Source organism: Equus caballus, chromosome 5, assembly GCF_041296265.1.
Source record: "Equus caballus isolate H_3958 breed thoroughbred chromosome 5, TB-T2T, whole genome shotgun sequence".
NCBI lineage: Eukaryota > Metazoa > Chordata > Mammalia > Perissodactyla > Equidae > Equus > Equus caballus.
In genome coordinates this window covers 50,647,659-50,673,370 of record NC_091688.1, presented here as the reverse complement: position 1 = coordinate 50,673,370, position 25,712 = coordinate 50,647,659, and positions in this window count along the sequence as shown.

Here is a 25,712-nt window from a genome sequence, read left to right as displayed (position 1 = left end):
GTGCAGAGCGAGGTGTTTCTTAGCTTCCCAAAGAGCTGGATGCAAGATGCTTTGCGGCCCAACTCGCCCTTTGCAAAGAAGCCTGCAAGCTGTGCCTTTCAGCTCTAGGGCAATGTAGCACACCCAGAGCAGAAGTTCTAGTTCAGCCAGATCAGGCCTGCAAAGAAACTGCGTTTCACAGGCCTTTGTAAGAGATGTTCCCGGTAGGCTGTAAGAACACTGTGCATAGTGAGTTGTTTCTTAGCTTCCCAAAGAGCTGGAAGCAAGATGCTTTGGGGCCCAACTCGCCCTTTGGAAAGAAGCCTGCACGTTGAGCCTTTCAGCTCTAGGGCAATGTAGCACACACAGAGCAGAAGTTCTACTTCAGCCAGATCAGGCCGGCAAAGAAACTGCGTTTGAGAGGCCTTTGTAAGAGATGTTCCCGGTAGGCTGTAACAGCACTGTGCAGAGCGAGTTGTTTCTTAGCTTCCCAAAGAGCTGGAAGCAAGATGCTTTGGGGCCCTACTCGCCCTTTGGAAAGAAGCCTGCACGTTGTGCCTTTCAGCTCTAGGGCAATGTAGCACACCCAGAGCAGAAGTTCTAGTTCAGCCAGATCAGGCCTGCAAAGAAACTGCGTTTCACAGGCCTTTGTAAGAGATGTTCCCGGTAGGCTGTAAGAGCACTGTGCAGAGCGAGTTGTTTCTTAGCTTTACAAAGAGCTGGAAGCCAGATACTTTGGGGCCCTACTCGCCCTTTGGAAAGAAGCCTGCACGTTGTGCCTTTGAGCTCTAGGGCAATGTGGCACACCCAGAGCAGAAGTTCTAGTTCAGCCAGATCAGGCCTGCAAAGAAACTGCGTTTCACAGGCCTTTGTAAGAGATGCTCACGGTAGGCTGTAAGAGCACTGCGCACAGCGAGTTGTTTCTTAGCTTCCCAAAGAGCTGGAAGCAAGATGCTTTGGGGCCCAACTCGCCCTTTGGAAAGAAGCCTGCACGTTGAGCCTTTCAGCTCTAGGTCCATGTAGCACACCCAGAGCAGAAGTTCTACTTCAGCCAGATCAGGCCTGCAAAGAAACTGCGTTTCACAGGCCTTTGTAAGAGATGTTCCCGGTAGGCTGTAAGAGCACTGTGCAGAGCGACTTGTTCTTAGCTTCCCAAAGAGCTGGAAGCAAGATGCTTTGGGGCCCAACTCACCCTTTGGAAAGAAGCCTGCACGTTGTGCCTTTCAGCTCTAGGCCAATGTAGCACACCCAGAGCAGAAGTTCTACTTCAGCCAGACCAGGCCTGCAAAGAAACTGCGTTTCACAGGCCTTTGCAAGAGATGTTCCCGGTAGGCTGTAAGAGCACTGTGCAGAGCGAGTTGTTTCTTAGCTTCCCAAAGAGCTGGAAGCAAGATGCTTTGGGGCCCAACTCGCCCTTTGGAAAGAAGCCTGCACGTTGTGCCTTTCAGCTCTAGGCCAATGTAGCACACCCAGAGCAGAAGTTCTACTTCAGCCAGATCAGGCCTGCAAAGAAACTGCATTTGAGATGCCTTTGTAAGAGTTGTTCCCGGTAGGCTGTAAAAGCACTGTGCAGAGCGAGTTGTTTCTTAGCTTCCCAAAGAGCTGGAAGCAAGATGCTTTGGAGCCCAACTCGCTCTTTGGAAACAGGCCTGCACGTTGTGCCCTTCAGCTCTAGGGCAATGTAGCACACCCAGAGCAGAAGTTCTAGTTCAGCATGATCAGGCCTGCAAAGAAACTGCATTTCACAGGCCTTTGTAAGTGATGGTCCCGGTAGGCTGTAAGAGCACTGTGCAGAGCGAGTTCCTTCATAGCTAGCCCAAAGAGCTGGAAGCAAGATGCTTTGGGGCCCAACTCGTTCTTTGGAAAGAAGCCTGCACGTTGTGCCTTTCAGCTCTAGGGCCATGTAGCACACCCAGAGCAGAAGTTCTACTTCAGCCAGATCAGGCCTGCAAAGAAACTGCGTTTCACAGGCCTTTGTAAGAGATGTTCCCGGTAGGCTGTAAGAGCACTGTGCAGAGCGAGTTGTTTCTTAGCTTCCCAAAGAGATGGAAGCAAGATGCTTTGGGGCCCAACTCGCCCTTTGGAAAGAAGCCTGCAGGTTGTGCCTTTCAGCTCTAGGCCAATGTAGCGCACCCAGAGCAGAAGTTCTACTTCAGCGAGATCAGGCCTGCAAAGAAACTGCGTTTCACAGGCCTTTGTAAGAGATGTTCCCGGTAGGCTGTAAGAGCACTGTGCAGAGCGAGTTGTTTCTTAGCTTCCCAAGGAGCTGGAAGCAAGATGCTTTGGGGCCCAACTCGCCCTTTGCAAAGAAGCCTGCACGTTGTGCCTTTCAGCTCTAGGGCAATGTAGCACACGCAGAGCAGAAGTTCTAGTTCAGCCAGATCAGGCCTGCAAAGAAACTGCGTTTCACAGGCCTTTGTAAGAGATGTTCCCGGTAGGCTGTAAGAGCACTGTGCAGAGCGAGTTGTTTCTTAGCTTCCCAAAGAGCTGGAAGCAAGATGCTTTGGGGCCCAACTCGCCCTTTGGAAAGAAGCCTGCACGTTGTGCCTTTCAGCTCTAGGCCAATGTAGCACACCCAGAGCAGAAGTTCTACTTCAGCCAGATCAGGCCTGCAAAGAAATTGCGTTTGAGATGCCTTTGTAAGAGATGTTCCCGGTAGGCTGTAAAAGCACTGTGCAGAGCGAGTTGTTTCTTAGCTTCCCAAAGAGCTGGAAGCAAGATGCTTTGGGGCCCAACTCGCCCTTTGGAAAGAAGCCTGCACATTGTGCCTTTCAGCTCTAGGGAAATGTATCACACCCAGAGCAGAAGTTCTGGTTCAGCCAGATCAGGCCTGCAAAGAAACTGCGTTTCACAGGCCTTTGTAAGAGATGTTCCCGGTAGGCTGTAAGAGCACTGTGCAGAGCGAGTTGTTTCTTAGCTTCCCAAAGAGCTGGAAGCAAGATGCTTTGGGGCCCAACTCGCCCTTTGGAAAGAAGCCTGCACGTTGAGCCTTTCAGCTCTAGGTCCATGTAGCACACCCAGAGCAGAAGTTCTACTTCAGCCAGATCAGGCCTGCAAAGAAACTGCATTTCACAGGCCTTTGTAAGAGATGTTCCCGGTAGGCTGTAAGAGCACTGTGCAGAGCGAGTTGTTCTTAGCTTCCCAAAGAGCTGGAAGCAAGATGCTTTGGGGCCCAACTCACCCTTTGGAAAGAAGCCTGCACGTTGTGCCTTTCAGCTCTAGGCCAATGTAGCACACCCAGAGCAGAAGTTCTACTTCAGCCAGACCAGGCCTGCAAAGAAACTGCGTTTCACAGGCCTTTGTAAGAGATGTTCCCGGTAGGCTGTAAGAGCACTGTGCAGAGCGAGTTGTTTCTTAGCTTCCCAAAGAGCTGGAAGCAAGATGCTTTGGGGCCCAACTCGCCCTTTGGAAAGAAGCCTGCTCGTTGTGCCTTTCAGCTCTAGGCCAATGTAGCACACCCAGAGCAGAAGTTCTACTTCAGCCAGATCAGGCCTGCAAAGAAACTGCGTTTCACAGGCCTTTGTAAGAGATGTTCCCGGTAGGCTGTAAGAGCACTGTGCAGAGCGAGTTGTTTCTTAGCTTCCCAAAGAGCTGGAAGCAAGACGCTTTGGGGCCCAACTCGCCCTTTGGAAAGAAGCCTGCACGTTGTGCCTTTCAGCTCTAGGCCAATGTAGCACACGCAGAGCAGAAGTTCTACTTCAGCCAGATCAGGCCTGCAAAGAAACTGCGTTTCACAGGCCTTTGCAAGAGATGTTCCCGGTAGGCTGTAAGAGCACTGTGCAGAGCGAGTTGTTTCTTAGCTTCCCAAAGAGCTGGAAGCAAGATGCTTTGGGGCCCATCTCGCCCTTTGGAAAGAAGCCTGCACGTTGTGCCTTTCAGCTCTAGGGCAATGTAGAGCACCCAGAGCAGAAGTTCCACTTCAGCCAGATCAGGCCTGCAAAGAAACTGCGTTTCACAGGCCTTTGTAAGAGATGTTCCCGGTAGGCTGTAAGAGCACTGTGCAGAGTGAGTTGTTTCTTAGCTTCCCAAAGAGCTGAAAGCAAGATGCCTTGGGGCCCAACTCGCCCTTTGGAAAGAAGCCTGCACGTTGTGCCTTTCACCTCTAGGGCCATGTAGCACACCCAGAGCAGAAGTTCTAGTTCAGCCAGATCAGGCCTGCAAAGAAACTGCATTTCACAGGCCTTTGTAACTGATGCTCCCGTTAGGCTGTAAGAGCACTGTGCAGAGCGAGTTGTTTCATAGCTAGCCCAAAGAGCTGGAAGCAAGATGCTTTGGGGCCCAACTCGCCCTTTGCAAAGAAGCCTGCACATTGTGCCTTTCAGCTCTAGGGCCATGTAGCACACCCAGAGCAGAAGTTCTACTTCAGCCAGATCAGGCCTGCAAAGAAACTGCGTTTCACAGGCCTTTGTAAGAGATGTTCCCGGTAGGCTGTAAGAGCACTGTGCAGAGCGAGTTGTTTCATAGCTAGCCCAAAGAGCTGGAAGCAAGATGCTTTGGGCCCAACTCGCCCTTTGGAAAGAAGCCTGCACGTTGTGCCTTTCAGCTCTAGGCCAATGTAGCACACCCAGAGCAGAAGTTCTACTTCAGCCAGATGAGGCCTGCAAAGAAACTGCGTTTCACAGGCCTTTGCAAGAGATGTTCCCGGTAGGCTGTAAGAGCACTGTGCAGAGCGAGTTGTTTCTTAGCTTCCCAAGGAGCTGGAAGCAAGATGCTTTGCGGCCCAACTCGCCCTTTGCAAAGAAGCCTGCACGCTGTGCCTTTCAGCTCTAGGGCAATGTAGCACACGAAGAGCAGAAGTTCTAGTTCAGCCAGATCAGGCCTGCAAAGAAACTGCGTTTCACAGGCCTTTGTAAGAGATGTTCCCGGTAGGCTGTAAGAGCACTGTGCAGAGCGAGTTGTTTCTTAGCTTCCCAAAGAGCTGGAAGCAAGATGCTTTGGGGCCCAACTCGCCCTTTGGAAAGAAGCCTGCACGTTGTGCCTTTCAGCTCTAGGCCAATGTAGCACACACAGAGCAGAAGTTCTACTTCAGCCAGATCAGGCCTGCAAAGAAACTGCGTTTCACAGGCCTTTGTAAGAGATGTTCACGGTAGGCTGTAAGAGCACTGTGCAGAGCGACTTGTTTCTTAGCTTCCCAAAGAGCTGGAAGCAAGATGCTTTGGGGCCCAACTCGCCCTATGGAAAGAAGCCTGCACGTTGTGCCTTTCAGCTCAGGGCCAATGTAGAACACCCAGAGCAGAAGTTCTACTTCAGCCATGTCAGGCCTGCAAAGAAACTGCGTTTCACAGGCCTTTGTAAGAGATGTTCCCGGTAGGCTGTAAGAGCACTGTGCAGAGCGAGTTGTTTCTTATCTTCCCAAAGAGATGGAAGCAAGATGCTTTGGGGCCCAACCCGCCCTTTGGAAACAGGCCTGCACGTTGTGCCCTTCATCTCTAGGGCAATGTAGCACACCAAGAGCAGAAGTTCTAGTTCAGCGTGATCAGGCCTGCAAAGAAACTGCATTTCACAGGCCTTTGTAAGTGATGGTTCCGGTAGGCTGTAAGAGCACTGTGCAGAGCGAGTTGTTTCATAGCTAGCCCAAAGAGCTGGAAGCAAGATGCTTTGGGGCCCAACTCGCCTTTTGCAAAGAAGCCTGCACATTGTGCCTTTCAGCTCTAGGGCCATGTAGCACACCCAGAGCAGAAGTTCTACTTCAGCCAGATCAGGCCTGCAAAGAAACTGCGTTTCACAGGCCTTTGTAAGAGATGTTCCCGGTAGGCTGTAAGAGCACTGTGCAGAGCGAGTTGTTTCTTAGCTTCCCAAAGAGCTGGAAGCAAGATGCTTTGGGGCCCAACTCGCCCTTTGGAAAGAAGCCTGCACGTTGTGCCTTTCAGCTCTAGGCCAATGTAGCCCACCCAGAGCAGAAGTTCTACTTCAGCCAGATCAGGCCTGCAAAGAAACTGCGTTTTACAGACCTTTGTAAGTGATGTTCCCCGTAGGCTGTAAGAGAACTGTGCAGAGCGACATGTTTCTTAGCTTCCCAAGGAGCTGGAAGCAAGATGCTTTGTGGCCCAACTCGGCCTTTGCAAAGAAGCCTGCACGTTGTGCCTTTCAGCTCTAGGGCAATGTAGCACACGCAGAGCAGAAGTCTAGTTCAGCCAGATCAGGCCTGCAAAGAAACTGCGTTTCACAGGCCTTTGTAAGAGATGTTCCCGGTAGGCTGTAAGAGCACTGTGCAGAGCGAGTTGTTTCTTAGCTTCCCAAAGAGCTGGAAGCAAGATGCTTTGGGGCCCAACTCGCCCTTTGGAAAGAAGCCTGCACGTTGTGCCTTTCAGCTCTAGGCCAATGTAGCACACCCAGAGCAGAAGTTCTACTTCAGCCAGATCAGGCCTGCAAAGAAACTGCGTTTCACAGGCCTTTGTAAGAGATGTTCCCAGTAGGCTGTAAGAGCACTGTGCAGAGCGAGTTGTTTCTTAGCTTCCCAAAGAGCTGGAAGCAAGATGCTTTGGGGCCCAACTCGCCCTTTGGAAAGAAGCCTGCACGTTGTGCCTTTCAGCTCTAGGGCAATGTAGCACATGCAGAGCAGAAGTTCTAGTTCAGCCAGATCAGGCCTGCAAAGAAACTGCGTTTCACAGGCCTTTGTAAGAGATGTTCCCGGTAGGCTGTAAAAGCACTGTGCAGAGCGAGTTGTTTCTTAGCTTCCCAAAGAGCTGGCAGCAAGATGCTTTGGGGCCCAACTCGCCCTTTGCAAAGAAGCCTGCACGTTGTGCCTTTCAGCTCTAGGCCCATGTAGCACACACAGAGCAGAAGTTCTACTTCAGCCAGATCAGGCCTGCAAAGAAACTGCGTTTGAGATGCCTTGTAAGAGATGTTCCCGGTAGGCTGTAACAGCACTGTGCAGAGCGAGTTGTTTCTTAGCTTCCCAAAGAGCTGGAAGCAAGATGCTTTTGGGCCCAACTCGCCCTTTGCAAAGAAGCCTGCACGTTGTGCCTTTCAGCTCTAGGGCCATGTAGCACACCCAGAGCAGAAGTTCTAGTTCAGCCAGATCAGGCCTGCAAAGAAACTGCATTTCACAGGCCTTTGTAACTGATGCTCCCGTTAGGCTGTAAGAGCACTGTGCAGAGCGAGTTGTTTCATAGCTAGCCCAAAGAGCTGGAAGCCAGATGCTTTGGGGCCCAACTCGCCCTTTGCAAAGAAGCCTGCACGTTGTGCCTTTCAGCTCTAGGGCCATGTAGCACACCCAGAGCAGAAGTTCTACTTCAGCCAGATCAGGCCTGCAAAGAAACTGCGTTTCACAGGCCTTTGTAAGAGATGTTCCCGGTAGGCTGTAAGAGCACTGTGCAGAGCGAGTTGTTTCATAGCTAGCCCAAAGAGCTGGAAGCAAGATGCTTTGGGCCCAACTCGCCCTTTGGAAAGAAGCCTGCACGTTGTGCCTTTCAGCTCTAGGCCAATGTAGCACACCCAGAGCAGAAGTTCTACTTCAGCCAGATGAGGCCTGCAAAGAAACTGCGTTTCACAGGCCTTTGCAAGAGATGTTCCCGGTAGGCTGTAAGAGCACTGTGCAGAGCGAGTTGTTTCTTAGCTTCCCAAGGAGCTGGAAGCAAGATGCTTTGCGGCCCAACACGCCCTTTGCAAAGAAGCCTGCACGCTGTGCCTTTCAGCTCTAGGGCAATGTAGCACACGAAGAGCAGAAGTTCTAGTTCAGCCAGATCAGGCCTGCAAAGAAACTGCGTTTCACAGGCCTTTGTAAGAGATGTTCCCGGTAGGCTGTAAGAGCACTGTGCAGAGCGAGTTGTTTCTTAGCTTCCCAAAGAGCTGGAAGCAAGATGCTTTGGGGCCCAACTCGCCCTTTGGAAAGAAGCCAGCACGTTGTGCCTTTCAGCTCTAGGCCAATGTAGCACACACAGAGCAGAAGTTCTACTTCAGCCAGATCAGGCCTGCAAAGAAACTGCGTTTCACAGGCCTTTGTAAGAGATGTTCACGGTAGGCTGTAAGAGCACTGTGCAGAGCGACTTGTTTCTTAGCTTCCCAAAGAGCTGGAAGCAAGATGCTTTGGGGCCCAACTCGCCCTATGGAAAGAAGCCTGCACGTTGTGCCTTTCAGCTCAGGGCCAATGTAGAACACCCAGAGCAGAAGTTCTACTTCAGCCATGTCAGGCCTGCAAAGAAACTGCGTTTCACAGGCCTTTGTAAGAGATGTTCCCGGTAGGCTGTAAGAGCACTGTGCAGAGCGAGTTGTTTCTTATCTTCCCAAAGAGATGGAAGCAAGATGCTTTGGGGCCCAACCCGCCCTTTGGAAACAGGCCTGCACGTTGTGCCCTTCAGCTCTAGGGCAATGTAGCACACCAAGAGCAGAAGTTCTAGTTCAGCGTGATCAGGCCTGCAAAGAAACTGCATTTCACAGGCCTTTGTAAGTGATGGTTCCGGTAGGCTGTAAGAGCACTGTGCAGATCGAGTTGTTTCATAGCTAGCCCAAAGAGCTGGAAGCAAGATGCTTTGGGGCCCAACTCGCCTTTTGCAAAGAAGCCTGTACATTGTGCCTTTCAGCTCTAGGGCCATGTAGCACACCCAGAGCAGAAGTTCTACTTCAGCCAGATCAGGCCTGCAAAGAAACTGCGTTTCACAGGCCTTTGTAAGAGATGTTCCCGGTAGGCTGTAAGAGCACTGTGCAGAGCGAGTTGTTTCTTAGCTTCCCAAAGAGCTGGAAGCAAGATGCTTTGGGGCCCAACTCGCCCTTTGGAAAGAAGCCTGCACGTTGTGCCTTTCAGCTCTAGGCCAATGTAGCCCACCCAGAGCAGAAGTTCTACTTCAGCCAGATCAGGCCTGCAAAGAAACTGCGTTTTACAGACCTTTGTAAGAGATGTTCCCCGTAGGCTGTAAGAGAACTGTGCAGAGCGACATGTTTCTTAGCTTCCCAAGGAGCTGGAAGCAAGATGCTCTGCGGCCCAACTCGGCCTTTGCAAAGAAGCCTGCACGTTGTGCCTTTCAGCTCTAGGGCAATGTAGCACACGCAGAGCAGAAGTTCTAGTTCAGCCAGATCAGGCCTGCAAAGAAACTGCGTTTCACAGGCCTTTGTAAGAGATGTTCCCGGTAGGCTGTAAGAGCACTGTGCAGAGCGAGTTGTTTCTTAGCTTCCCAAAGAGCTGGAAGCAAGATGCTTTGGGGCCCAACTCGCCTTTGGAAAGAAGCCTGCACGTTGTGCCTTTCAGCTCTAGGCCAATGTAGCACACCCAGAGCAGAAGTTCTACTTCAGCCAGATCAGGCCTGCAAAGAAACTGCGTTTCACAGGCCTTTGTAAGAGATGTTCCCAGTAGGCTGTAAGAGCACTGTGCAGAGCGAGTTGTTTCTTAGCTTCCCAAAGAGCTGGAAGCAAGATGCTTTGGGGCCCAACTCGCCCTTTGCAAAGAAGCCTGCACGTTGTGCCTTTCAGCTCTAGGGCAATGTAGCACATGCAGAGCAGAAGTTCTAGTTCAGCCAGATCAGGCCTGCAAAGAAACTGCGTTTCACAGGCCTTTGTAAGAGATGTTCCCGGTAGGCTGTAAGAGCACTGTGCAGAGCGAGTTGTTTCTTAGCTTCCCAAAGAGCTGGAAGCAAGATGCTTTGGGGCCAAACTCGCCCTTTGCAAAGAAGCCTTCACGTTGTGCCTTTCAGCTCTAGGCCAATGTAGCACACACAGAGCAGAAGTTCTACTTCAGCCAGATCAGGCCTGCAAAGAAACTGCGTTTGAGATGCCTTGTAAGAGATGTTCCCGGTAGGCTGTAACAGCACTGTGCAGAGCGAGTTGTTTCTTAGCTTCCCAAAGAGCTGGAAGCAAGATGCTTTTGGGCCCAACTCGCCCTTTGGAAAGAAGCCTGCACGTTGTGCCTTTCAGCTCTAGGGCAATGTAGCACACCCAGATCAGAAGTTCTACTTCAGCCAGATCAGGCCTGCAAAGAAACTGCGTTTCACAGGCCTTTGTAAGAGATGTTCCCCGTAGGCTGTAAGAGCACTGTGCAGAGCGAGTTGTTTCTTAGCTTCCCAAGGAGCTGAAAGCAAGATGCTTTGCGGCCCAACTCGCCCTTTGCAAAGAAGCCTGCACGTTGTGCCTTTAAGCTCTAGGGCAATGTAGCACACGCAGAGCAGAAGTTCTAGTTCAGCCAGATCAGGCCTGCAAAGAAACTGCGTTTCACAGGCCTTTGTAAGAGATGTTCCCGGTAGGCTGTAAGAGCACTGTGCAGAGCGAGTTGTTTCTTAGCTTCCCAAAGAGCTGGAAGCAAGATGCTTTGGGGCCCAACTCGCCCTTTGGAAAGAAGCCTGCACGTTGTGCCTTTCAGCTCTAGGCCAATGTAGCACACCCAGAGCAGAAGTTCTACTTCAGCCAGATCAGGCCTGCAAAGAAACGGCGTTTGAGATGCCTTTGTAAGAGTTGTTCCCGGTAGGCTGTAAAAGCACTGTGCAGAGCGAGTTGTTTCTTAGCTTCCCAAAGAGCTGGAAGCAAGATGCTTTGGAGCCCAACTCGCCCTTTGGAGAGAAGCCTGCACGTTGTGCCTTTCAGCTCTAGGCCAATGTAGCACACACAGAGCAGAAGTTCTACTTCAGCCAGATCAGGCCTGCAAAGAAACTGCGTTTCACAGGCCTTTGTAAGAGATGTTCACGGTAGGCTGTAAGAGCACTGTGCAGAGCGACTTGTTTCTTAGCTTCCCAAAGAGCTGGAAGCAAGATGCTTTGGGGCCCAACTCGCCCTATGGAAAGAAGCCTGCACGTTGTGCCTTTCAGCTCAGGGCCAATGTAGAACACCCAGAGCAGAAGTTCTACTTCAGCCATGTCAGGCCTGCAAAGAAACTGCGTTTCACAGGCCTTTGTAAGAGATGTTCCCGGTAGGCTGTAAGAGCACTGTGCAGAGCGAGTTGTTTCTTATCTTCCCAAAGAGATGGAAGCAAGATGCTTTGGGGACCAACCCGCCCTTTGGAAACAGGCCTGCACGTTGTGCCCTTCATCTCTAGGGCAATGTAGCACACCAAGAGCAGAAGTTCTAGTTCAGCGTGATCAGGCCTGCAAAGAAACTGCATTTCACAGGCCTTTGTAAGTGATGGTTCCGGTAGGCTGTAAGAGCACTGTGCAGAGCGAGTTGTTTCATAGCTAGCCCAAAGAGCTGGAAGCAAGATGCTTTGGGGCCCAACTCGCCTTTTGCAAAGAAGCCTGCACATTGTGCCTTTCAGCTCTAGGGCCATGTAGCACACCCAGAGCAGAAGTTCTACTTCAGCCAGATCAGGCCTGCAAAGAAACTGCGTTTCACAGGCCTTTGTAAGAGATGTTCCCGGTAGGCTCTAAGAGCACTGTGCAGAGCGAGTTGTTTCTTAGCTTCCCAAAGAGCTGGAAGCAAGATGCTTTGGGGCCCAACTCGCCCTTTGGAAAGAAGCCTGCACGTTGTGCCTTTCAGCTCTAGGCCAATGTAGCCCACCCAGAGCAGAAGTTCTACTTCAGCCAGATCAGGCCTGCAAAGAAACTGCGTTTTACAGACCTTTGTAAGTGATGTTCCCCGTAGGCTGTAAGAGAACTGTGCAGAGCGACATGTTTCTTAGCTTCCCAAGGAGCTGGAAGCAAGATGCTTTGTGGCCCAACTCGGCCTTTGCAAAGAAGCCTGCACGTTGTGCCTTTCAGCTCTAGGGCAATGTAGCACACGCAGAGCAGAAGTCTAGTTCAGCCAGATCAGGCCTGCAAAGAAACTGCGTTTCACAGGCCTTTGTAAGAGATGTTCCCGGTAGGCTGTAAGAGCACTGTGCAGAGCGAGTTGTTTCTTAGCTTCCCAAAGAGCTGGAAGCAAGATGCTTTGGGGCCCAACTCGCCCTTTGGAAAGAAGCCTGCACGTTGTGCCTTTCAGCTCTAGGCCAATGTAGCACACCCAGAGCAGAAGTTCTACTTCAGCCAGATCAGGCCTGCAAAGAAACTGCGTTTCACAGGCCTTTGTAAGAGATGTTCCCAGTAGGCTGTAAGAGCACTGTGCAGAGCGAGTTGTTTCTTAGCTTCCCAAAGAGCTGGAAGCAAGATGCTTTGGGGCCCAACTCGCCCTTTGGAAAGAAGCCTGCACGTTGTGCCTTTCAGCTCTAGGGCAATGTAGCACATGCAGAGCAGAAGTTCTAGTTCAGCCAGATCAGGCCTGCAAAGAAACTGCGTTTCACAGGCCTTTGTAAGAGATGTTCCCGGTAGGCTGTAAAAGCACTGTGCAGAGCGAGTTGTTTCTTAGCTTCCCAAAGAGCTGGCAGCAAGATGCTTTGGGGCCCAACTCGCCCTTTGCAAAGAAGCCTGCACGTTGTGCCTTTCAGCTCTAGGCCAATGTAGCACACACAGAGCAGAAGTTCTACTTCAGCCAGATCAGGCCTGCAAAGAAACTGCGTTTGAGATGCCTTGTAAGAGATGTTCCCGGTAGGCTGTAACAGCACTGTGCAGAGCGAGTTGTTTCTTAGCTTCCCAAAGAGCTGGAAGCAAGATGCTTTTGGGCCCAACTCGCCCTTTGCAAAGAAGCCTGCACGTTGTGCCTTTCAGCTCTAGGGCCATGTAGCACACCCAGAGCAGAAGTTCTAGTTCAGCCAGATCAGGCCTGCAAAGAAACTGCATTTCACAGGCCTTTGTAACTGATGCTCCCGTTAGGCTGTAAGAGCACTGTGCAGAGCGAGTTGTTTCATAGCTAGCCCAAAGAGCTGGAAGCCAGATGCTTTGGGGCCCAACTCGCCCTTTGCAAAGAAGCCTGCACGTTGTGCCTTTCAGCTCTAGGGCCATGTAGCACACCCAGAGCAGAAGTTCTACTTCAGCCAGATCAGGCCTGCAAAGAAACTGCGTTTCACAGGCCTTTGTAAGAGATGTTCCCGGTAGGCTGTAAGAGCACTGTGCAGAGCGAGTTGTTTCATAGCTAGCCCAAAGAGCTGGAAGCAAGATGCTTTGGGCCCAACTCGCCCTTTGGAAAGAAGCCTGCACGTTGTGCCTTTCAGCTCTAGGCCAATGTAGCACACCCAGAGCAGAAGTTCTACTTCAGCCAGATGAGGCCTGCAAAGAAACTGCGTTTCACAGGCCTTTGCAAGAGATGTTCCCGGTAGGCTGTAAGAGCACTGTGCAGAGCGAGTTGTTTCTTAGCTTCCCAAGGAGCTGGAAGCAAGATGCTTTGCGGCCCAACACGCCCTTTGCAAAGAAGCCTGCACGCTGTGCCTTTCAGCTCTAGGGCAATGTAGCACACGAAGAGCAGAAGTTCTAGTTCAGCCAGATCAGGCCTGCAAAGAAACTGCGTTTCACAGGCCTTTGTAAGAGATGTTCCCGGTAGGCTGTAAGAGCACTGTGCAGAGCGAGTTGTTTCTTAGCTTCCCAAAGAGCTGGAAGCAAGATGCTTTGGGGCCCAACTCGCCCTTTGGAAAGAAGCCAGCACGTTGTGCCTTTCAGCTCTAGGCCAATGTAGCACACACAGAGCAGAAGTTCTAGTTCAGCCAGATCAGGCCTGCAAAGAAACTGCGTTTCACAGGCCTTTGTAAGAGATGTTCACGGTAGGCTGTAAGAGCACTGTGCAGAGCGACTTGTTTCTTAGCTTCCCAAAGAGCTGGAAGCAAGATGCTTTGGGGCCCAACTCGCCCTATGGAAAGAAGCCTGCACGTTGTGCCTTTCAGCTCAGGGCCAATGTAGAACACCCAGAGCAGAAGTTCTACTTCAGCCATGTCAGGCCTGCAAAGAAACTGCGTTTCACAGGCCTTTGTAAGAGATGTTCCCGGTAGGCTGTAAGAGCACTGTGCAGAGCGAGTTGTTTCTTATCTTCCCAAAGAGATGGAAGCAAGATGCTTTGGGGCCCAACCCGCCCTTTGGAAACAGGCCTGCACGTTGTGCCCTTCAGCTCTAGGGCAATGTAGCACACCAAGAGCAGAAGTTCTAGTTCAGCGTGATCAGGCCTGCAAAGAAACTGCATTTCACAGGCCTTTGTAAGTGATGGTTCCGGTAGGCTGTAAGAGCACTGTGCAGAGCGAGTTGTTTCATAGCTAGCCCAAAGAGCTGGAAGCAAGATGCTTTGGGGCCCAACTCGCCTTTTGCAAAGAAGCCTGTACATTGTGCCTTTCAGCTCTAGGGCCATGTAGCACACCCAGAGCAGAAGTTCTACTTCAGCCAGATCAGGCCTGCAAAGAAACTGCGTTTCACAGGCCTTTGTAAGAGATGTTCCCGGTAGGCTGTAAGAGCACTGTGCAGAGCGAGTTGTTTCTTAGCTTCCCAAAGAGCTGGAAGCAAGATGCTTTGGGGCCCAACTCGCCCTTTGGAAAGAAGCCTGCACGTTGTGCCTTTCAGCTCTAGGCCAATGTAGCCCACCCAGAGCAGAAGTTCTACTTCAGCCAGATCAGGCCTGCAAAGAAACTGCGTTTTACAGACCTTTGTAAGAGATGTTCCCCGTAGGCTGTAAGAGAACTGTGCAGAGCGACATGTTTCTTAGCTTCCCAAGGAGCTGGAAGCAAGATGCTTTGCGGCCCAACTCGGCCTTTGCAAAGAAGCCTGCACGTTGTGCCTTTCAGCTCTAGGGCAATGTAGCACACGCAGAGCAGAAGTTCTAGTTCAGCCAGATCAGGCCTGCAAAGAAACTGCGTTTCACAGGCCTTTGTAAGAGATGTTCCCGGTAGGCTGTAAGAGCACTGTGCAGAGCGAGTTGTTTCTTAGCTTCCCAAAGAGCTGGAAGCAAGATGCTTTGGGGCCCAACTCGCCTTTGGAAAGAAGCCTGCACGTTGTGCCTTTCAGCTCTAGGCCAATGTAGCACACCCAGAGCAGAAGTTCTACTTCAGCCAGATCAGGCCTGCAAAGAAACTGCGTTTCACAGGCCTTTGTAAGAGATGTTCCCAGTAGGCTGTAAGAGCACTGTGCAGAGCGAGTTGTTTCTTAGCTTCCCAAAGAGCTGGAAGCAAGATGCTTTGGGGCCCAACTCGCCCTTTGCAAAGAAGCCTGCACGTTGTGCCTTTCAGCTCTAGGGCAATGTAGCACATGCAGAGCAGAAGTTCTAGTTCAGCCAGATCAGGCCTGCAAAGAAACTGCGTTTCACAGGCCTTTGTAAGAGATGTTCCCGGTAGGCTGTAAGAGCACTGTGCAGAGCGAGTTGTTTCTTAGCTTCCCAAAGAGCTGGAAGCAAGATGCTTTGGGGCCAAACTCGCCCTTTGCAAAGAAGCCTTCACGTTGTGCCTTTCAGCTCTAGGCCAATGTAGCACACACAGAGCAGAAGTTCTACTTCAGCCAGATCAGGCCTGCAAAGAAACTGCGTTTGAGATGCCTTGTAAGAGATGTTCCCGGTAGGCTGTAACAGCACTGTGCAGAGCGAGTTGTTTCTTAGCTTCCCAAAGAGCTGGAAGCAAGATGCTTTTGGGCCCAACTCGCCCTTTGGAAAGAAGCCTGCACGTTGTGCCTTTCAGCTCTAGGGCAATGTAGCACACCCAGATCAGAAGTTCTACTTCAGCCAGATCAGGCCTGCAAAGAAACTGCGTTTCACAGGCCTTTGTAAGAGATGTTCCCCGTAGGCTGTAAGAGCACTGTGCAGAGCGAGTTGTTTCTTAGCTTCCCAAGGAGCTGAAAGCAAGATGCTTTGCGGCCCAACTCGCCCTTTGCAAAGAAGCCTGCACGTTGTGCCTTTAAGCTCTAGGGCAATGTAGCACACGCAGAGCAGAAGTTCTAGTTCAGCCAGATCAGGCCTGCAAAGAAACTGCGTTTCACAGGCCTTTGTAAGAGATGTTCCCGGTAGGCTGTAAGAGCACTGTGCAGAGCGAGTTGTTTCTTAGCTTCCCAAAGAGCTGGAAGCAAGATGCTTTGGGGCCCAACTCGCCCTTTGGAAAGAAGCCTGCACGTTGTGCCTTTCAGCTCTAGGCCAATGTAGCACACCCAGAGCAGAAGTTCTACTTCAGCCAGATCAGGCCTGCAAAGAAACTGCGTTTGAGATGCCTTTGTAAGAGTTGTTCCCGGTAGGCTGTAAAAGCACTGTGCAGAGCGAGTTGTTTCTTAGCTTCCCAAAGAGCTGGAAGCAAGATGCTTTGGAGCCCAACTCGCCCTTTGGAGAGAAGCCTGCACGTTGTGCCTTTCAGCTCTAGGGCCACGTAGCACACCCAGAGCAGAAGGTCTACTTCAGCCAGATCAGGCCTGCAAAGAAACTGCGTTTCACAGGCCTTTGTAAGAGATGTTCCCGGTAGGCTGTAAGAGCACTGTGCAGAGCGAGTTGTTTCTTAGCTTTCCAAAGAGCTGGAAGAAAGATACTTTGGGGCCCTACTCGCCCTTTGGAAAGAAGCCTGCACGTTGTGCCTTTGAGCTCTAGGGCAATGTGGCACACTCAGAGCAGAAGTTCTAGTTCAGCCAGATCAGGCCTGCAAAGAAACTGCGTTTCACAGGCCTTTGTAAGAGATGCTCACGGTAGGCTGTAAGAGCACTGCGCACAGCGAGTTGTTTCTTAGCTTACCAAAGAGCTGGAAGCAAGATGCTTTGGGGCCCAACTCGCCCTTTGGAAAGAAGCCTGCACGTTGAGCCTTTCAGCTCTAGGTCCATGTAGCACACCCAGAGCAGAAGTTCTACTTCAGCCAGATCAGGCCTGCAAAGAAACTGCGTTTCACAGGCCTTTGTAAGAGATGTTCCCGGTAGGCTGTAAGAGCACTGTGCAGAGCGACTTGTTCTTAGCTTCCCAAAGAGCTGGAAGCAAGATGCTTTGGGGCCAACTCACCCTTTGGAAAGAAGCCTGCACGTTGTGCCTTTCAGCTCTAGGCCAATGTAGCACACCCAGAGCAGAAGTTCTACTTCAGCCAGACCAGGCCTGCAAAGAAACTGCGTTTCACAGGCCTTTGTAAGAGATGTTCCCGGTAGGCTGTAAGAGCACTGTGCAGAGCGAGTTGTTTCTTAGCTTCCCAAAGAGCTGGAAGCAAGATGCTTTGGGGCCCAACTCGCCCTTTGGAAAGAAGCCTGCACGTTGTGCCTTTCAGCTCTAGGCCAATGTAGCACACCCAGAGCAGAAGTTCTACTTCAGCCAGATCAGGCCTGCAAAGAAACTGCATTTGAGATGCCTTTGTAAGAGTTGTTCCCGGTAGGCTGTAAAAGCACTGTGCAGAGCGAGTTGTTTCTTAGCTTCCCAAAGAGCTGGAAGCAAGATGCTTTGGAGCCCAACTCGCTCTTTGGAAACAGGCCTGCACGTTGTGCCCTTCAGCTCTAGGGCAATGTAGCACACCCAGAGCAGAAGTTCTAGTTCAGCATGATCAGGCCTGCAAAGAAACTGCATTTCACAGGCCTTTGTAAGTGATGGTCCCGGTAGGCTGTAAGAGCACTGTGCAGAGCGAGTTCCTTCATAGCTAGCCCAAAGAGCTGGAAGCAAGATGCTTTGGGGCCCAACTCGCCCTTTGGAAAGAAGCCTGCACGTTGTGCCTTTCAGCTCAGGGCCAATGTAGAACACCCAGAGCAGAAGTTCTACTTCAGCCAGATCAGGCCTGCAAAGAAACTGCGTTTGAGATGCCTTTGTAAGAGATGTTCCCGGTAGGCTGTAAAAGCACTGTGCAGAGCGAGTTGTTTCTTAGCTTCCCAAAGAGCTGGAAGCAAGATTCTTTGGGGCCCAACTCGCCCTTTGGAAAGAAGCCTGCACGTTGTGCCTTTCAGCTCTAGGCCAATGTAGCCCACCCAGAGCAGAAGTTCTACTTCAGCCAGATCAGGCCTGCAAAGAAACTGCGTTTCACAGGCCTTTGTAAGAGATGTTCCCGGTAGGCTGTAAGAGCACTGTGCAGAGCGAGTTGTTTCTTAGCTTCCCAAGGAGCTGGAAGCAAGATGCTTTGCGGCCCAACTCGCCCTTTTGAAAGAAGCCTGCACGTTGTGCCTTTCAGCTCTAGGGCAATGTAGCACATGCAGAGCAGAAGTTCTAGTTCAGCCAGATCAGGCCTGCAAAGAAACTGCGTTTGACAGGCCTTTGTAAGAGATGTTCCCGGTAGGCTGTAAGAGCACTGTGCAGAGCGAGTTGTTTCTTAGCTTCCCAAAGAGCTGGAAGCAAGATGCTTTGGGCACCAACTCGCCCTTTGGAAAGAAGCCTGCATGTTGTGCCTTTCAGCTCTAGGCCAATGTACCACACCCAGAGCAGAAGTTCTACTTCAGCCAGATCAGGCCTGCAAAGAAACTGCGTTTGAGATGCCTTTTTAAGAGATGTTCCCGGTAGGCTGTAAGAGCACTGTGCAGAGCGAGTTGTTTCTTAGCTTCCCAAAGAGCTGGAAGCAAGATGCTTTGGGGCCCAACTCGCCCTTGGAAAGAAGCCTGCACGTTGTGCCTTTCAGCTCTAGGCCAATGTAGCACACACAGAGCAGAAGTTCTACTTCAGCCAGATCAGGCCTGCAAAGAAACTGCGTTTGAGATGCCTTGTAAGAGATGTTCCCGGTAGGCTGTAAAAGCACTGTGCAGAGCGAGTTGTTTCTTAGCTTCCCAAAGAGCTGGAAGCAAGATGCTTAGGGGCCCAACTCGCCCTTTGGAAAGAAGCCTGCACGTTGTGCCTTTCAGCTCTAGGCCAATGTAGCAGACCCAGAGCAGAATTTCTACTTCAGCCAGATCAGGCCTGCAAAGAAACTGCGTTTCATAGGCCTTTGTAAGAGATGTTCCCCGTAGGCTGTAAGAGCACTGTGCAGAGCGAGTTGTTTCTTAGCTTCCCAAGGAGCTGGAAGCAAGATGCTTTGCGGCCCAACTCGCCCTTTGCAAAGAAGCCTGCACGCTGTGCCTCTCAGCTCTAGGGCAATGTAGCACACGCAGAGCAGAAGTTCTAGTTCAGCCAGATCAGGCCTGCAAAGAAACTGTGTTTCACAGGCCTGTGTAAGAGATGTTCCCGGTAGGCTGTAAGAACACTGTGCAGAGCGAGTTGTTTCTTAGCTTCCCAAAGAGCTGGAAGCAAGATGCTTTGGGGCCCAACTCGCCCTTTGGAAAGAAGCCTACACGTTGTGCCTTTCAGCTCTAGGGCAATGTAGCACACCCAGAGCAGAAGTTCTAGTTCAGCCAGATCAGGCCTGCAAGGAAACTGCATTTCACAGGCCTTTGTAAGAGATGTTCCCCGTAGGCTGTAAGAGCACTGTGCAGAGCGAGTTGTTTCTTAGCTTTCCAAAGAGCTGGAAGCAAGATACTTTGGGGCCCTACTCGCCCTTTGGAAAGAAGCCTGCACGTTGTGCCTTTCAGCTCTAGGGCAATGTGGCACACCCAGAGCAGAAGTTCTATTTCAGCCAGCTCAGGCCTGCAAAGAAACTGCGTTTCACAGGCCTTTGAAAGAGATGCTCACGGTAGGCTGTAAGAGCACTGCGCACAGCGAGTTGTTTCTTAGCTTCCCAAAGAGCTGGAAGCAAGATGCTTTGGGGCCCAACTCGCCCTTTGGAAAGAAGCCTGCACGTTGAGCCTTTCAGCTCTAGGTCCATGTTCCACACCCAGAGCAGAAGATCTACTTCAGCCAGATCAGTCCTGCAAAGAAACTGCATTTCACAGGCCTTTGTAAGAGATGTTCCCGGTAGGCTGTAAGAGCACTGTGCAGAGCGAGTTGTTCTTAGCTTCCCAAAGAGCTGGAAGCAAGATGCTTTGGGGCCCAACTCACCCTTTGGAAAGAAGCCTGCACGTTGTGCCTTTCAGCTCTAGGCCAATGTAGCACACCCAGAGCAGAAGTTCTACTTCAGCCAGACCAGGCCTGCAAAGAAACTGCGTTTCACAGGCCTTTGTAAGAGATGTTCCCGGTAGGCTGTAAGAGCACTGTGCAGAGCGAGTTGTTTCTTAGCTTCCCAAAGAGCTGGAAGCAAGATGCTTTGGGGCCCAACTCGCCCTTTGGAAAGAAGCCTGCACGTTGTGCCTTTCAGCTCTAGGCCAATGTAGCACACACAGAGCAGAAGTTCTACTTCAGCCAGATCAGGCCTGCAAAGAAACTGCGTTTCACAGGCCTTTGTAAGAGATGTTCCCGGTAGGCTGTAAGAGCACTGTGCAGAGCGACTTGTTTCTTATCTTCCCAAAGAGCTGGAAGCAAGATGCTTTGGGGCCCAACTCGCCCTATGGAAAGAAGCCTGCACGTTGTGCCTTTCAGCTCAGGGCCAATGTAGAACACCCAGAGCAGAAGTTCTACTTCAGCCATGTCAGGCCTGCAAAGAAACTGCGTTTCACAGGCCTTTGTAAGAGATGTTCCCGGTAGGCTGTAAGAGCACTGTGCAGAGCGAGTTGTTTCTTATCTTCCCAAAGAGATGGAAGCAAGATGCTTTGGGGCCCAACCCGCCCTTTGGAAACAGGCCTGCACGTTGTGCCCTTCAGCTCTAGGGAAATGTAGCACACCAAGAGCAGAAGTTCTAGTTCAGCGTGATCAGGCCTGCAAAGAAACTGCATTTCACAGGCCTTTGTAAGTGATGGTTCCGGTAGGCTGTAAGAGCACTGTGCAGAGCGAGTTGTTTCATAGCTAGCCCAAAGAGCTGGAAGCAAGATGCTTTGGGGCACAACTCGCCTTTTGCAAAGAAGCCTGCACATTGTGCCTCTCAGCTCTAGGGCCATGTAGCACACCCAGAGCAGAAGTTCTACTTCAGCCAGATCAGGCCTGCAAAGAAACTGCGTTTCACAGGCCTTTGTAAGAGATGTTCCCGGTAGGCTGTAAGAGCACTGTGCAGAGCGAGTTGTTTCTTAGCTTCCCAAAGAGCTGGAAGCAAGATGCTTTGGGGCCCAACTCGCCCTTTGGAAAGAAGCCTGCACGTTGTGCCTTTCAGCTCTAGGCCAATGTAGCCCACCCAGAGCAGAAGTTCTACTTCAGCCAGATCAGGCCTGCAAAGAAACTGCGTTTTACAGACCTTTGTAAGAGATGTTCCCCGTAGGCTGTAAGAGAACTGTGCAGAGCGACATGTTTCTTAGCTTCCCAAGGAGCTGGAAGCAAGATGCTTTGCGGCCCAACTCGGCCTTTGCAAAAAAGCCTGCACGTTGTGCCTTTCAGCTCTAGGGCAATGTAGCACACGCAGAGCAGAAGTTCTAGTTCAGCCAGATCAGGCCTGCAAAGAAACTGCGTTTCACAGGCCTTTGTAAGAGATGTTCCCGGTAGGCTGTAAGAGCACTGTGCAGAGCGAGTTGTTTCTTAGCTTCCCAAAGAGCTGGAAGCAAGATGCTTTGGGGCCCAACTCGCCCTTTGGTAAGAAGCCTGCACGTTGTGCCTTTCAGCTCTAGGCCAATGTAGCACACCCAGAGCAGAAGTTCTACTTCAGCCAGATCAGGCCTGCAAAGAAACTGCGTTTCACAGGCCTTTGTAAGAGATGTTCCCAGTAGGCTGTAAGAGCACTGTGCAGAGCGAGTTGTTTCTTAGCTTCCCAAAGAGCTGGAAGCAAGATGCTTTGGGGCCCAACTCGCCCTTTGCAAAGAAGCCTGCACGTTGTGCCTTTCAGCTCTAGGGCAATGTAGCCCACCCAGAGCAGAAGTTCTACTTCAGCCAGATCAGGCCTGCAAAGAAACTGCGTTTTACAGACCTTTGTAAGAGATGTTCCCCGTAGGCTGTAAGAGAACTGTGCAGAGCGACATGTTTCTTAGCTTCCCAAGGAGCTGGAAGCAAGATGCTTTGCGGCCCAACTCGGCCTTTGCAAAAAAGCCTGCACGTTGTGCCTTTCAGCTCTAGGGCAATGTAGCACACGCAGAGCAGAAGTTCTAGTTCAGCCAGATCAGGCCTGCAAAGAAACTGCGTTTCACAGGCCTTTGTAAGAGATGTTCCCGGTAGGCTGTAAGAGCACTGTGCAGAGCGAGTTGTTTCTTAGCTTCCCAAAGAGCTGGAAGCAAGATGCTTTGGGGCCCAACTCGCCCTTTGGTAAGAAGCCTGCACGTTGTGCCTTTCAGCTCTAGGCCAATGTAGCACACCCAGAGCAGAAGTTCTACTTCAGCCAGATCAGGCCTGCAAAGAAACTGCGTTTCACAGGCCTTTGTAAGAGATGTTCCCAGTAGGCTGTAAGAGCACTGTGCAGAGCGAGTTGTTTCTTAGCTTCCCAAAGAGCTGGAAGCAAGATGCTTTGGGGCCCAACTCGCCCTTTGCAAAGAAGCCTGCACGTTGTGCCTTTCAGCTCTAGGGCAATGTAGCACATGCAGAGCAGAAGTTCTAGTTCAGCCAGATCAGGCCTGCAAAGAAACTGCGTTTCACAGGCCTTTGTAAGAGATGTTCCCGGTAGGCTGTAAGAGCACTGTGCAGAGCGAGTTGTTTCTTAGCTTCCCAAAGAGCTGGAAGCAAGATGCTTTGGGGCCCAACTCGCCCTTTGCAAAGAAGCCTGCACGTTGTGCCTTTCAGCTCTAGGCCAATGTAGCACACGCAGAGCAGAAGTTCTACTTCAGCCAGATCAGGCCTGCAAAGAAACTGCGTTTGAGATGCCTTGTAAGAGATGTTCCCGGTAGGCTGTAACAGCACTGTGCAGAGCGAGTTGTTTCTTAGCTTCCCAAAGAGCTGGAAGCAAGATGCTTTTGGGCCCAACTCGCCCTTTGGAAAGAAGCCTGCACGTTGTGCCTTTCAGCTCTAGGGCAATGTAGCACACCCAGATCAGAAGTTCTACTTCAGCCAGATCAGGCCTGCAAAGAAACTGCGTTTCACAGGCCTTTGTAAGAGATGTTCCCCGTAGGCTGTAAGAGCACTGTGCAGAGCGAGTTGTTTCTTAGCTTCCCAAGGAGCGGAAAGCAAGATGCTTTGCGGCCCAACTCGCCCTTTGCAAAGAAGCCTGCACGTTGTGCCTTTAAGCTCTAGGGCAATGTAGCACACGCAGAGCAGAAGTTCTAGTTCAGCCAGATCAGGCCTGCAAAGAAACTGCGTTTCACAGGCCTTTGTAAGAGATGTTCCCGGTAGGCTGTAAGAGCACTGTGCAGAGCGAGTTGTTTCTTAGCTTCCCAAAGAGCTGGAAGCAAGATGCTTTGGGGCCCAACTCGCCCTTTAGAAAGAAGCCTGCACGTTGTGCCTTTCAGCTCTAGGCCAATGTAGCACACCCAGAGCAGAAGTCTACTTCAGCCAGATCAGGCCTGCAAAGAAACTGCGTTTGAGATGCCTTTGTAAGAGTTGTTCCCGGTAGGCTGTAAAAGCACTGTGCAGAGCGAGTTGTTTCTTAGCTTCCCAAAGAGCTGGAAGCAAGATGCTTTGGAGCCCAACTCGCCCTTTGGAGAGAAGCCTGCACGTTGTGCCTTTCAGCTCTAGGGCCACGTAGCACACCCAGAGCAGAAGGTCTACTTCAGCCAGATCAGGCCTGCAAAGAAACTGCGTTTCACAGGCCTTTGTAAGAGATGTTCCCTGTAGGCTGTAAGAGCACTGTGCAGAGCGAGTTGTTTCTTAGCTTTCCAAAGAGCTGGAAGAAAGATACTTTGGGGCCCTACTCGCTCTTTGGAAAGAAGCCTGCACGTTGTGCCTTTCAGCTCTAGGGCAATGTGGCACACGCAGAGCAGAAGTTCTACTTCAGCCAGCTCAGGCCTGCAAAGAAACTGCGTTTCACAGGCCTTTGTAAGAGATGCTCACGGTAGGCTGTAAGAGCACTGTGCAGAGCGAGTTGTTTCTTAGCTTCCCAAAGAGCTGGAAGCAAGATGCTTTGGGGCCCAACTCGCCCTTTGGAAAGAAGCCTGCACGTTGAGCCTTTCAGCTCTAGGTCCATGTAGCACACCCAGAGCAGAAGTTCTACTTCAGCCAGATCAGGCCTGCAAAGAAACTGCGTTTCACAGGCCTTTGCAAGAGATGTTCCCGGTAGGCTGTAAGAGCACTGTGCAGAGCGAGTTGTTTCTTAGCTTCCCAAAGAGCTGGATGCAAGATGCTTTGCGGCCCAACTCGCCCTTTGCAAAGAAGCCTGCAAGCTGTGCCTTTCAGCTCTAGGGCAATGTAGCACACCCAGAGCAGAAGTTCTAGTTCAGCCAGATCAGGCCTACAAAGAAACTGCGTTTCACAGGCCTTTGTAAGAGATGTTCCCGGTAGGCTGTAAGAACACTGTGCAGAGTGAGTTGTTTCTTAGCTTCCCAAAGAGCTGGAAGCAAGATGCTTTGGGGCCCAACTCGCCCTTTGGAAAGAAGCCTGCACGTTGAGCCTTTCAGCTCTAGGCCAATGTAGCACACACAGAGCAGAAGTTCTACTTCAGCCAGATCAGGCCGGCAAAGAAACTGCGTTTGAGAGGCCTTTGTAAGAGATGTTCCCGGTAGGCTGTAACAGCACTGTGCAGAGCGAGTTGTTTCTTAGCTTCCCAAAGAGCTGGAAGCAAGATGCTTTGGGGCCCAACTCGCCCTTTGGAAAGAAGCCTGCACGTTGTGCCTTTCAGCTCTAGGGCAATGTAGCACACCCAGAGCAGAAGTTCTAGTTCAGCCAGATCAGGCCTGCAAAGAAACTGCGTTTCACAGGCCTTTGTAAGAGATGTTCCCGGTAGGCTGTAAGAGCACTGTGCAGAGCGAGTTGTTTCTTAGCTTTCCAAAGAGCTGGAAGCAAGATAGTTTGGGGCCCTACTCGCCCTTTGGAAATTAGCCTGCACGTTGTGCCTTTGAGCTCTAGGGCAATGTGGCACACCCAGAGCAGAAGTTCTAGTTCAGCCAGATCAGGCCTGCAAAGAAACTGCGTTTCACAGGCCTTTGTAAGAGATGCTCACGGTAGGCTGTAAGAGCACTGCGCACAGCGAGTTGTTTCTTAGCTTCCCAAAGAGCTGGAAGCAAGATGCTTTGGGGCCCAACTCGCCCTTTGGAAAGAAGCCTGCACGTTGAGCCTTTCAGCTCTAGGTCCATGTAGCACACCCAGAGCAGAAGTTCTACTTCAGCCAGATCAGGCCTGCAAAGAAACTGCGTTTCACAGGCCTTTGTAAGAGATGTTCCCGGTAGGCTGTAAGAGCACTGTGCAGAGCGACTTGTTCTTAGCTTCCCAAAGAGCTGGAAGCAAGATGCTTTGGGGCCCAACTCACCCTTTGGAAAGAAGCCTGCACGTTGTGCCTTTCAGCTCTAGGCCAATGTAGCACACCCAGAGCAGAAGTTCTACTTCAGCCAGACCAGGCCTGCAAAGAAACTGCGTTTCACAGGCCTTTGTAAGAGATGTTCCCGGTAGGCTGTAAGAGCACTGTGCAGAGCGAGTTGTTTCTTAGCTTCCCAAAGAGCTGGAAGCAAGATGCTTTGGAGCCCAACTCGCTCTTTGGAAACAGGCCTGCACGTTGTGCCCTTCAGCTCTAGGGCAATGTAGCACACCCAGAGCAGAAGTTCTAGTTCAGCATGATCAGGCCTGCAAAGAAACTGCATTTCACAGGCCTTTGTAAGTGATGGTCCCGGTAGGCTGTAAGAGCGCTGTGCAGAGCGAGTTCCTTCATAGCTAGCCCAAAGAGCTGGAAGCAAGATGCTTTGGGGCCCAACTCGTTCTTTGGAAAGAAGCCTGCAGGTTGTGCCTTTCAGCTCTAGGGCCATGTAGCACACCCAGAGCAGAAGTTCTACTTCAGCCAGATCAGGCCTGCAAAGAAACTGCGTTTCACAGGCCTTTGTAAGAGATGTTCCCGGTAGGCTGTAAGAGCACTGTGCAGAGCGAGTTGTTTCTTAGCTTCCCAAAGAGCTGGAAGCAAGATGCTTTGGGGCCCAACTCGCCCTTTGGAAAGAAGCCTGCAGGTTGTGCCTTTCAGCTCTAGGCCAATGTAGCGCACCCAGAGCAGAAGTTCTACTTCAGCGAGATCAGGCCTGCAAAGAAACTGCGTTTGCAGGCCTTTGTAAGAGATGTTCCCGGTAGGCTGTAAGAGCACTGTGCAGAGCGAGTTGTTTCTTAGCTTCCCAAGGAGCTGGAAGCAAGATGCTTTGGGGCCCAACTCGCCCTTTGCAAAGAAGCCT